This window comes from Marmota marmota, unplaced genomic scaffold (genome assembly GCF_001458135.2).
Source record: "Marmota marmota marmota unplaced genomic scaffold, marMar, whole genome shotgun sequence".
In the NCBI taxonomy this organism is placed as follows: domain Eukaryota; kingdom Metazoa; phylum Chordata; class Mammalia; order Rodentia; family Sciuridae; genus Marmota; species Marmota marmota.
Genome location: NW_025999968.1, coordinates 5035441 through 5049303, shown reverse-complemented (window position 1 = coordinate 5049303; position 13863 = coordinate 5035441). Strand labels below are relative to the sequence as shown.

At 34.1% G+C, this 13863-nt stretch overlaps 1 protein-coding gene across 25 annotated transcripts in view; it reads right to left on the bottom strand.

Annotated features, from left to right (window-relative positions):
• The window catches only part of Zbtb20 (zinc finger and BTB domain containing 20), an 809739-nt gene that overhangs the window by 423222 nt on the left and 372654 nt on the right, over window positions 1-13863 (bottom strand). For 6 of the 25 annotated variants that reach the window (XM_048803895.1, XM_048803897.1, XM_048803887.1 and 3 more), the window contains exon 1: window positions 3333-3787. The exons of 17 other annotated variants lie outside the window; for them this stretch is intronic. The gene's annotated coding sequence lies outside the window, so the exon portion shown is untranslated. Of the gene's footprint in view, window positions 1-3248; window positions 3266-3332; window positions 3788-3842; window positions 4378-13863 lie in introns of those variants that run through there. 2 more of the 25 variants (XM_048803884.1, XM_048803894.1) reach the window with 2 other exon arrangements.

Genomic DNA, 13863 nt, shown 5'->3' with positions numbered 1-13863 from the left:
TCCTATATTCACATGCCATGGAAGGTGGTGTTTCTGTGTCTGACCTGACCTTTAGGTCTCTAAAGCCTATAATTATTTTCAATGGGAGTTGTCTTAATATCTTAGCACAGACTTCCCCAAAATTCAGAGTCTATCATTTTTTAAGAGCTTTAGTGATGAATGATGGAAATTATTTTATTATTCTTAGGGATGTTGTAAATTGCATGACTTATCATGATTTTCTTTTTGACTTGGCTGTAAGAAAGTCTAAGGCAACTCTTTATTGAACATAGTGTGTGTGCTGACCTCATTCTTGATTGCATTTTTATATATTTTTTAAAAATATTTATTTTTTAGGTGTAAATGGACACAACACAATGCCTTTATTTTTATGTGGTGCTGAGGATCAAACCCGGGTTCCGCCTGTACTAGGCGAGCGCTCTACCACTGAGCCACAATCCCAGCCCCACATTTTTATATCTTTATCCTGGCTTATTGCTTTGTTTTATTTTATCTTCACTACCTACTTACTTCCAATTCACGTATTTTCCTTTTTTATCTGTTTATTTTTCTTTGTCAACCATTTTAATGCTTTCTTGAAATAGGGTGTCAGAAATAACTCTACCCCCATAAAAAAGGTGTGTGCATGCATGCATATTTGATATATATATCTCATACACATCCCAAATAAAAAATTAAAACTAACGTTATAAAATAAAAGAGATATAGTTTTGGGGCTAACACATTATAGATTCACCTGATTATTTATAGCATTGTAATTCATGGCAGAACAAAATTAAAATACCATCATGAGAAGATCCATAGGCAATCCAACCCAGGCATTCACAGTACCAAATAATTTTGACATCTTTTAATTCTGAAAATCAACTGTAGCTATTTAAAATCTTTGCTTTTAAAATCTCTATATTAAAAAATTCTTGTCTTAATCCATCTATCAAAATGTATAATTCTGAAAATATTTATTTATTACAAATTATCTATACATGATACATATTTTTTTTACTTAGAATCTTCAAACCAAACACATCAGTTCTTAGTTTGCTATTTTCTTTCAATCAAATAATTTTCACTAAGCAACAAAAACTGATGTCATCTAAATACTGAAAACTTACATTGTGTTTGAGTTTGTCTAGTTTCTGCATTTTCTTCTGATAATGAACCAGCCAGTCTCAGGACAATTCTAGTAAAACCCAGATAAGATAGAATAATCCTCCTAGGCACTAGACACCTTATATATAATAATCATCTTGAATTGTTCTCAAATTACCATTCTGGGGCTGAAATGTTACTATTTGGGACCTAAATATGATTTTTGTTCTTTTACTAATTTCCGAATTGCATATCCTTCCAGATACCAAAGGAATATAGTAGTGCCACCTCGGAATAATGCCAATTTGCGCTTGTTATTTGTTTTCTGTGACCCTCCCCCACCAGTCTGGGCAACCAATAGCCAATTCATATTTCCATTACATCACAGTTGGATTACAGAAGTGATCCTTACTCTGGCTTCTGCATGTCTTTTGCAACTCATTTGTAGATAGTCCAGAAGCTAGCAGCTGGACTTCATTTTTGTTCCAACAGTCACCATTTTATTATGTTTCCCTAAGTCACTGTGAGTTTCACTGATGACAAGTCCAAAACCCTAAAAAGTATTTAGATATAATGGGTTAAATTAGAGAGAAAGGATTACCATTAACTTGCCATAGATTCATGTCACTCAACTATCCATTGCCATTTATTCCCTATATATCAAAAAGGGTAATGATACTATTCTCCCACAGACGACACATAAACTACATTGCAAAAGTAAGTGACTGAAAAATATGTTTTAAAATCACAGTGCTGTGTTCTTAAAATCTTTCATAGGACTTTGTTCAGTGTTTGAGCCTTTCCAAGTTCTCATAATTCTGTGGTATTCATAATAAAGCAGGCAGATGGTTTAGTCTCTGAACATATGCTTTAAATGCCCCTTTTGCTATTTCAAAATAATGGACCAAATTTTGCCCTCACATAGTCACAAAAACCTTTAAGAAGGCTTGCCTCTTGAAATTTGAGGACAGAATGTAATCCAGTGGGAATTAAACCTTTAAAAATATATTTTCTAAACTTTCTTTGGAGCTCTATTCTACATACTAAGACAGACTTATTTAATCAAATAAAATAGAGTAAGGAGAAACTACTAACTCCTACAATATTGTATGGTTCAAAGGATAGATTAGTAGGCAAAATATGTTTTATTTACTTATATTTTAAAATTCTGATTTTTAAAACCTTATGAGAGTCACCTAACTTAATTCTGTGATTGTCCAATTTTCCATTTTTATTATGATTCCTATTTTTTATTACTATCATGTAGATGTTTTATTGTTAAAGTACTTTGCAATTATTAATTAGTTAATTTAGTGTAAATTATGTTTATGCCTTTGTTTTAAATAGATGCTATTCATAGTTAATACAACCCTAACATGTTATTTCACCAGCCAATTATTCTCATTTCAAAAATAGTTTGTTATTGATAAATGCACATTTTCTAGGTTTTCACAGAATATGAAATTCATCCTCAGAGGATATTTGTATTTTGATAATGTTCTTCACATAACCTAACTGTACTTATAAAAGTATCTCTGTTTCTTAATGTCTACATTTTATACATGAGCCTTCATTTCCATACTCATATTTTTCTATGTATTTAAATTTAGTTTTGAAAAAGCCTCTAAACTAGTCTCTCCCATTTTAGAATACCCACAAACTCAGTATTCTGATCAACATTCTAGATAAAAAGACCACACAAACAACAGTAAGGACACTAGCTATTAAAGAGCCAGAAGTTTAAGTAACTATTCTAAAACTTTAATGCCTCTTTACAAATTGTTAACAAGGACTAGCTTCGTACTGGTGTAAAACAGTGTTTACTTTTAAAAATAAATGCATTAGTTGTACCCAAATATGTTTGAGACACTTAAGACGCGTCATAACCAACAATGTTAAAAATACAGATCTTAAAGCAAGTGACCATTTTTACATATTAACACAAATATCTGAGAAAAGTTGAAAACTATTATTGAAAAAAAAATTGAAAGCTATTACATATTCTTCAACTGATAAATAACTTTTAAGAAAAACCTCTCTCCTTCTCATGTCTCTAACTTTCACAATAAATGCAGCACTGAAACTAAATTTTCAACTTAGAAATATGCTGAGCAGTATTCCAATAAACAAGTTGATTAAAAAAAAAAAAAAAAACTCACCAGACTAACAGTCATGCTTTCCCCCTGTCTTTCCCCTGCTTCCCCTTGTTCTTTCACTTTCCATGCACACACAATCACACTTACCTGCACAAGTCTGAAACATCAGTCTATGTATTTTTTTTGAAATGTACTCTGTACCGATGCATTTTTCTGTGTTTCTTTCTAACCCCCGGGAATGTTAAGAATTTAGGAAGAGAGCCACAGCTTAAGAGAGCAATTATTTGCCAGTAAATACTCAATTTGCTTGTCCTGTGATTTTTCTTCTAACTTGCATATTCAATAATCCGTCCCTGACTGCGTCACGAACACAAAAAGTCTTTTCTCCAAAGGAGAACACTTTCGCCAATCAACCTTCAGCCATGCCAGGGCACAGCTCGTCAGGGTGATTTGTTAGCTTTAATTAATAATTCCTCATGCTGGCCATTTTCACAAATAACACAGTGAGACTGGGACGCTGGATGGCTATGATTCAGGCTGATAAAAATACAGTGGAAAGGGGGTGGGGAGGGTGTGGGGGAATTCAGACGCCGTTTATAAACACCTCTAATCATACTCTTTCAGTTTACAATATAAAGGACATCGCAGCTGAATTACCACGTTATGTCCACCAATTTGTCTTCAGATGGAAGCCATATGTCCTCCACTTTATCTTCTGGGGCCTCCCTGGTGCCAACACCGTCACTGGGCAGAAAACATTTACAAAAGAGGTCTCTAGCCTCTGGATTGCAAAAGTTTATTGCAGAGTGAAGTTGAGAAATCAGACATATACGACACTTCTCAGTGAGCTTGTGTAACAGTCTGGAAACACAGAAGTAGGGGTTGTGAGTGTCAGATTTTTCTCTTATGCTGCTGTTCCATACTGGACATTTCACTAAGCCTTTAAAAAAAAGTCTCAAACCTCATCCTCAAAACAATGAGTAACAATGTCTCATTTGTTCAGGCATTCCACAAACATTTACTGACACCTACCTATATGGCACATACTATATTAAAGGCTGAAAATTTTAACTGAAAGTAAGACTTTTTCTGTTAATTGACACAATCCATCCACTTTTTTAAAAAATCTATAGATTATGTGCTTGAACAAAACCACCAAACAGGTAGTGTGTAAACAAATATAAAGATTCATAACACTTTCTGTGTGATTCAACCAATCAGTAATCAACAGCACACTTGAGTCCACTGTGCAAAGGAGACTGTCAAGAGTGAAAACAAAGAACAAAAACAAGTAGGAAATTTGTTTTTCCAAAGATTAGAAAATGTTCCTCAAAGTGTCTAGCACACTCAGAAGCATGTTAATATGTTCAGAGACATTTTACAAAAAGTTTTCAAGCACCTGAGAAATATGTAAAGACTAAGAAATTGTATACATCTCCCTGATCACATGTGTATGTGATTGAAAATTTATTAATGTATTGGATACATATTTATTGAGCACCTACTCTACCTCAGGAACTGAATAATACTAAGTATGAAGAGACGCATAATGCATGGCTTGTCTTCAGGAAGTTCACAATTTAATCACTATCCTTGAAAAGAAAAAATTACTAACATAGCAAAGCAAGGGCAAAGACATGAATATGCATGAAGGCATGAAATTGGGCTCCTAGAAGTGATGTATGAACTATTTATAAAGTAAAGCAAAAGCTCTGGTGGTAGGGAGAATATTCTAGGGAGAGGCAAACCTTTGAACCCTTTCTAAAACTATTACTAGAATCAGATTACAAATTCTAGGAAGTAGGGGTGGGGTTAATGCATGATAATTTCAGATAAATGTTTCAGATGGCATATATTTCAGGACCTAAAAACAAGTTTATTAAGGAAAAAAATGCCTCCCAAAACTATGTCTTAACATCATTGGAAAAGTATGTTGCATCACATCACAAGTGCTGGCACAAATAGTGACATACATTGTCTTTTTCACTTTCAGTATGTTTCTGTTGTCTCAGACAAATAGGAAGCATGCAGGATACACTCTGCCTTTTTTATGTTTTCCAGTCATTTATCTTCTTTTTACCATGTGCATACTTGTATAGCTTCTTATTTTCATAGCACCATAAGATAAATCATATCTGTTTGACTATTAAAAGAAGCAGAAAATCGATGTCTATTTAGTGGTCACACATATATCTTGAGCCAGAGAACACTATGCAGTACTAAGGGTGCAAATGATAAGCAAGGAAAGAAATGATACCCCTAAATTCCCAAAAAGTCTCTTTAAAGCCAGAAAATACTCTTGGAAAGTGAATACAGCTCTTAATCATATTAAACATTGTGGTGCATATTATATTCAAAGTATGATGCAGCAGGCAGAATACTGTACTTACCTTAGATTGGTCACACCAAGCCATTTAAATAATTTATATACTTCATTAACCCATTCAATATATATTTATTTATCTCCTGCTATTTAGTAAGTACTTATCAATAATTATATTTTTTATTCCTGTAATGCTCATGTTAACTATTATTAATAGCTAACACTTTTTGAATGCTTACTAGATGCTATATACTATCTCATTTAATCCTCATAGTGACATTATTAGGCAGGTATTATTACCATTTGCATTTAATAGATTATGAAAGTTACAAGTAGGAAAGATGAATATGCAGTGTGTAGATTCATTTTAAATAATGAGACACTACAACTAATACCGTCCCAAAGCCAGTTTCCTTACATTATACTTACATAGTCACACATAATATTTATGTTATTATTTTTAATTTATGAAAATTCAGGTGGTTTGAGATTATTTTGAGAGTTAAGCTAAACACCTGTATCTCATAAGAGCTGTGTCTCACAAAATATGTCTGGGAAATAATGTCACATGGTGTCAACAGGCTAGTAGGCTATGTTGGGAGACAAGCTGACAACTAGCTTGGGCTATGCATATTTTTAGGTGACAAAAACTAGCACCAGACAATCACATGCTATGGCAGTCCCCTTTCTCCTTATTCAAACTAAAAGACTTTTCAAAGGCAATTCAGAATCCACATTGTCAGAAGCAGAATTAATATGATTTAAAAAGAGGAAAGGGAGGCCAGATGCAGTGGAGCATGCCTATAATCTCCATGACCTGGGAGACTGAGGCAGCAGGATTTCACGTTTGAGGTCAGCCACAGCAACTGAGCAAGACCTTCAGCAATTTAGTGAAACTCTCTCTCAAAATAAAAATTCTAAAAAGGACTGGGGATGTAACTCATTGGTAAAGTGTCCCTGGGTTCAATCCCTAATGCCAAAAAAAAAAAAAAAATATGAGGAGAGGGGAAATCTGAGTCAGAAGAGGTAGCTTTGTCACTTACTAGCTGTAGGACCAGGGTCAAATTAATTAGGTTCTCTGAGGCTTAATTTTCTTCTCTCTAAAATGGCTTGTTGTGAAGATTAATGTGAAGACTAAAGGAGCTAGCATTTTAAAGGTGCACAGAATCTAGCCCATGCCAGAAGAGGTGTGCAATATATGGCATTTAAAGCATGCAGAGTTAAAGCTTAACACATATGGCCAAGATTTACTATTTCTGAACCAAATGACTATCTACACCTGCCTTCAATAATAAATGTAAATAAGTCTTAAATAAAGCAAATTAGACTTGGTAGTCTGGTCAGTTTTCCTTTGAGGAGGGTTAGTAGTATGCCTGGAATGGTTATGCTCAAGAAGACAGAGCTGATGGACAAAACAGAGATATACAGCATAGGAATTATCAGTTAATAATAAACAGATTCTTACTTTTAAAGTAACTGATACAATGTTGGACTTTATTTAAAGGAGATGGAAAAGATCTTTTGGAATTCACTGGAGAGGCCACCACACAGGACTAGCTTAATGTTCTCCTCAAGTAATCCCTGCTGTAACTTGGCTGCTAACTGTAAGTACTTATCTAACTCTGGGAACTCTGATGTCCTTTCTGATGGCCTCTCTATATTCTTCTTTCTAGACATTGACCAAGTCCAGCTATCTCCAATTCTTGACCTAAATCATGAGTGAATATTCATGGAACACAGCATTTACTTATGGTTATAAAGATACTTCCTGGTGAAATGGGGTACTTAATCATGGAGGGATCATTGGAGGACTTCATGAAGGCACTTACATGTATATGTAATTTTATTTTATTTTATTTTAGATTTCCTCTGGGAGAGGGACTGCCTGGACTCTCCACAATTGGTCCTTATTCTATGGCTCTTGGCTGAGATTAGTTTTGATGGGGATACCAACAGATGACTAAATGAGCATAAGTATTGTCTGAGGGACAGTCACCTAAGTGGGTCTCTTGGGTAGCTGAAGCTTTATAGGATCTGCTTCTTTCTCAACTGCAAATCCTAATTGGTAGAAAGTAAAAATATGTAAGACTACTCTATGTCCCCTTTCTCTAGGATACCTGGATGGGTAATAACAATTTAGTAAAACTCTGGCCTGGTTGGGTATCTCTTACTTATTAGATTTCTCAGTGTAGCATTATTTAGGGAAATCTCATCTTCTAGTCAAAATGACAAGCAGAGGCATTTCAAAGGAGAGTAATTTTTATAAGTTTTTCCCAGAAAAATTCCATAAATCTAAAAATTTTCAAACTCATGTATCTTTATATATATTACATATATAAATATCTAACAGTAAATGTTTTACTAAGTGATATATATACACACATGTATATATATATACACACATATATATGAATATCTAAGAAAATGCTTTACTAAGTGATACATATACTCATATGTATACGTATAAATATCCAACAATAAATGCTTTATCAAGTGATAATATATATCTAGGTAAATGCTTTACTAAGTGATATATATTATATATGTATACATATGAATATTTAACAGTAAATATATATGTTAATATGTATGTATGAATAATTGTGTACCTGTGTGTGTATGAATATCTAACAGTAAATGCTTTAACAAGTGATAATATATATCTATGTATCTAATAGTAAATGCTTTAATAAGTGATATATATGTCTATATATACATATGAATATTTAACAGTAAATCTATGTGAATATATATGTGTGAATAAATGTATATCTGTGTGTATATGAATATCTACAGTAAATGCTTTACTAAATGATACCTACCTAAGAAAGGAAGAAAAAGGTAATTTAAATCCAGTTTCAATTTTAGATTTAAGCCTAAACAAGAATTTTAGAGCTCAAATATTCAAAATTGTTAAGTGGCAATCAAAAAATTTAGCTGTATACTTAATTGAGGGTTAAAAACATAAACTTCAGAGTTCCTTGCTCCTTGAGGCATTGCTTTCTTAGTGAAAGTCAGCAAGCTTCACAAATGTGACTATCAGAATTCTCTAAAAGAGAAAAATGCTTCTTGTCAAAAAATTAGTCATGGCTAGTTCATAGGGTAAAGAAGTCCAGATTGTATCAGTTTCCCTGTGACCTTGCTATGTGTTCTGCTACAAGTCATTTAGTATCTTCTTACATCTCAGTTTTCTGTCTTTTATCTATGATCCTTAAATGACATTATCAAGAAAATGTGGATCAAGTATTTTGATCATCTTATAGAGCATATGCTAAAGTGCTAAATTCCAGAGTGTCAGAATGAAAAATTAAGAAGGTAGAATGACACTAATACATTATGGGATCTTAAATAACAGATTTAGCACTTAGTATCTCCATTTTTTAAACTATAAAGTGGGCATAGTCCTCTTTATGTTTTTTGTCCAATAGTGTATTGGAATGAATAGAGAATATTGCAAAGTCTATTCAAAATTTTCAAAAACATTTCCTATAGGCAGGTGATGTGATGGATATATTAATTAGCTTGATTGCATTTTCTGACAAACTACATGGAGATAAGAACAATGAATTGTACTCCCCAAATATGTACAATTAGTCAATTAAAAATAAATAAATGAAATAGAAAGCCACTGAAGTTGATTTTCAAATATAGTAGTGAAACTTAATTGAAAATGTCCAAGTATATGATAAAGTAATGCTTCAAAACATATTCAGATACTTATGAAGTAAGACTACTAAAAGGTGAAGGTGAAGTACTGCCTTTTATTTGTGTGGCTGGCTACATTTTATGGTGGATCCAAGACCCCAGTAATGAGAAAACATAATCAGGAGAGATGATTTAAGTAGACTATTGAATGATATACAAGATAAAATGCATTCATTAATGAGTTGGCAGAAATGCTATATATTGCTCATAGAAACAGAACTGTTGAAGCAGCTTTTCATACCTGGCAAAGCCTTGTTCCTAAAGTGTGCCCTCACACCCCCGCCCACCTCTCCATTTTTGTCCTGTACTTACAGGTGGGAGTAATGACCAAAGGGAGGGGCAAAACAAACAGAGGCACTGACTGTGGCAGGAGCATTCCAAGGATCAAAGAGCCCATTAGGCTGTGACTGCCAAAATCAGAACTACAGTGGGTGGCTCATCAGAATGGTGCCCTCAGAACTACATAGGTCACCCCTGATAAGTCATACCTGGGGTGCAGGGTACTTTTTCTTCTAAGGAGGACTCTCTGCTAAGAACTGAATGTCCACATTTCCTGACGCCACTCACAGTGTTTGATTTTACTCAATTCTGTGCTAGTACTGTGTTTACTAAATGACCTAACTGATAGACATATAAGGTATAATCTCTGAAGACACATAAAGGTATAATTTCTGTCTATTCCACCTTACCAAATTCTAAGAAAAACTATGGTTTTCCTACATTAATGTGTAAAATCCTGGGCAACTGGTAGACAAGATAATTAATTCCTAGCATTTTAATCAGATATTTCCTTAGTATTCATATTTGTCATGTGAAAATAATATACTAATACCTCAAACAGCATTCTCATATTCACTTTTAGGCTTATCTCAATTTAACATGGTCAAGATCCCAGAAGAGAGAAAATAGAGCTGTTGCAAAACTAAGTGAAATACGATAAAGTACACACTATTGCCCAAACTGATCTTTACTTATCAGGGAGACTTTAACATGGAACCAATTTATTCTTCCTTAATATGTGATAACATCAGTGACCTGGTCCCTCCATTCATGTTACATGGGAGGGTAGAACACTTTCAGAAGAAAATGACTACTCCTATACCTCAGAACACAGAGGGGACACAAATTGACGTAATGATAAAGTATCCAAGGCTGAGAATTCTGTACAGCTTGCAAATGGCTTATAATTAAATCCTACAGAAATCAATGTGATAGAGATGTGCTGAAAAGACAGTATTCATGATTGTATGGGTTGGATTATGGCCCCAGAACCTCAGAATGTGATCTTATATGTAATTAGTTAAGATGAGACCATACTGGAGTGGAGTTGGCCCCTAATCCAATACAACTGGTGCCCTTGTAAAAAGCAGAAATTTGAAAATAGTAAACACAGTACACAGGTACATCTTTACTCTGTGAAGATGAAGGCAGAGATCAGGGAGCTGTTTCTATAATGCTGAAGATTGCCAACAAACTACCAGAAGCTAAGTGAGCAGCCTGTGACTAAGTTGTTCTTAAGGCTTTCAGAAGGAACTAATGCTTCTAACAACTTGATCTGAAACTTCTAGCCTTCAGAACAGAGAGAATAAATTTCTGTGACTTAACCACCAGTTTGTGGTACTTTGTTACAGTAGCCTTAGGGAGCTAATACAACAATGATGAACAGGTAATCGGCATGTAAAGACCAAATCAAATTCAGAACACTTGGTTTAAGAAGGTTGAAAAATATGAGATTCACTGAAAAAATTTTGTCGTCAGTATGCTTTAATATATACATTTGAGTGGCATCTGGATACTTTATTACACAGAGCATACATTTTCAAATTTGCTAGTTCAGTAAGACCTTTACAAAAATGACAAGCTGATATGCACTCTACAGAACTTATCAAAGAGTCTTCAGCCTCTAAGAAGCAGTGTAACTAGGAGGAAGATAAGTATGTGTTTTTATTTGCTTATTTAAAATGTATAGCCTAGTAAGGGTGGAATAACTAACAAAAGTTATCAGTAGAGAAAAGGCTACCTCCTTAGAAGAAAACCACTAAGGAAGGGGATTTGTGTCTAGATCATAATTAAAAGGCAATTATCCTGATGAGAAGTTAAAGACAATTTTAAGTATGAGGAATTCTGGAGACAAGTTTGAGGACTGAGGCAAAATGAGAATAAGAGATAGTAGAAGTAGATACAATGGGAAAGAAAATACACAAGGTGAGCTGGTACTGAGAGTGAGGTCAATCTGAAATGGGCAGAGATAATGATAAAAAGTGCTGCAAGGGCCAGGTGCACTAGCACATGCCTGTAATCCTAGGTTTAGGAGGCGGAGACAGGAGGATTCCGAGTTCAAACCCAGCCTTCGCAAAAGTGAGGCACTAAGGAATTCACTGAGCCTGTCTCTAAATAAAATACAAAATAGGGCTAGGAATGTGGCTCAGTGGAGTTCAATCCCCTCTACCACCCCTCTCCAAAAATAAATCCCCTAAGGACTAGGGCTGTAGCTGAGTGGAAAAGCTCTTGCATAGCTTGTATGAGGCCCTGAGTTCTATCCACAGCATCAAATAAACAAAAAACAACAAGAAAAAGACCCACTGAAAGGTAGGAAAGAAAAAACACAGTAGTAGAATTCCTATATTTGAACAAGAAAAAAGCAAGAATTAAGAATTAAGGTCTCCTTAAAATTGGTGCTCTGAATGCTTTTGTGTGAAACAGACTGCACCTTGACTATTCTTTAAAAAGATTCAATAGTGGTGCGGAAACTGCGTGTGTGTGTGTGTGTGTGTGTGTGTGTGTGTGTGTAAGCTAGGCAGTATGGCAGGTAGGTCAAGGAAGAAATACTTCATGGAACAGGAAACTATAACTTTATACAATGTGTTCACTAGAGACATTAAGAAAAAGAAGGAATAAAATAGCTTTACTTAGTTTGTTGTGCTAAACAGCTTTAAAATTCTGCCTTTCCTAATTGTTCTTAACATTTTATTCAGCCAATTATCAACTTAATCTGAGGAAGAACAATAGATTTGACTTTTTGGCAGCCAAGTCAATCTCATTGGAAAATTCAAATCCTATAAGAAAACTCTGTATTAGAGGCAGTTTCAACTCCAACAGAAATCCATATTAACAGAATCACCTTTTTTCTTCCTTTCCCAAATTCAATCTTCTCTAAAGAAAATTAATGATCATATAGAGATACTCTTGGATGAAATGAAAAATTGAAGAGAACTATTCCTTTTTTTTACAGTAATAGGATGTTCTTGCTCAACATGGTCAAAACTGAAGTCTGAGTTCCCTTTCATCAAAGTTGGAGATGATCTTGTCTATGTCTCTAATAGTTCAATTATACCACTAAATAGAAAAAAAATTGCAGCTTAATTTCATCCATTTGCTTAAGCAATTCAAAATTCAGATTAATTATTTTTTAAATTTTATTCATTGGGAAAATTTTGGCTTGTATGATGATGAAGTATGGAGCCAAAATGTTGAAAATTAAGGAAAGGGATACTTTTTATATAGATATTATCTTTTATTTCCACTGATTTCTAAGTTATTTTTGCTATACAGATGACTTCTTCAGAGGACTACTATTTCTGGAGACCAGGGTAGGATAGTCTCAAAACCGATATGTTAATAAAATGAACAAAATTAGCATCAATGGGAAGGTAAATGAGAAGCAGATGCAGAAAGGGATATGCCATAGCATTAAAAATATTCTTGGCCTTTATTTAAAATAATACTTAAGTTTTCTCTTCTAAAAGAAAGAAACTGATAATTAAAAGAAAAATGAAGGAAGGAAAGTAGATGTGGAGAAAGAATGGATGGAAGGAAGAAAAAGAGAGGCAGGGAGGAAAGAGGGAAAGAGGAGGAGAGGAAGGAGTGAACACATGAGCAAAAAAAAAAAAAAGAAGTAGGAATGAAGAAATGAAGAAAGTCATTGTAGAAGTACTCTCTTATTCCCTTCCCCCTGGTTGATCCTCTAATTAATTATCTTTCCCTGCTACCTATACCAACGCAAATGTTTGGAACAAAACTGGGGTAGTTATGGTATTTGGTGGAGGTTCTTTTCAATTAATGTCCACTTAGGTATAATACCTCTAACTCAGCAGATCCAAGTGTTTTTCAATTCATGATCCCTCTAAAAATAAATCAATTATGAACTTTCTAAGCAAGGGATTAAAAATATTTTGTGCATTTATAAATACATATAAACATGCATGTACATAAATAAATATACTTGCTTATATTTTCAAAGGGCTCATATCCCTATACCCACTTATCTACATTAGCTTACTGTGAAGAACCATTGCCTCTAGAATTTGGATCAAGCCAAAATAAGTGGGTGGAAATAAGCATTTGGAGAAATGAAAATAGGATATAAAACCAATCAACCAACCAACACACAAACCTAAAAAAAAAAGTGTTCCTCTCCAAGTCAACCTTACACTTCTCACTCTCTTCATTGTTTCTGGAACTTAGAACAAGAAAAACCATGATTCAACTAATGACCTATTTAATTAGCAAAAGTAGAGAAATCTATAAAGCAATAAATGTAAATTACGTAAATTTTTAATCATTAACTTAAAATTCCTCTATGTTAATTGCTTTGATGGGACACAGATACCTAATACTGTTCTGACTTCCCTCTCTCTCTCTCTCTCTCTC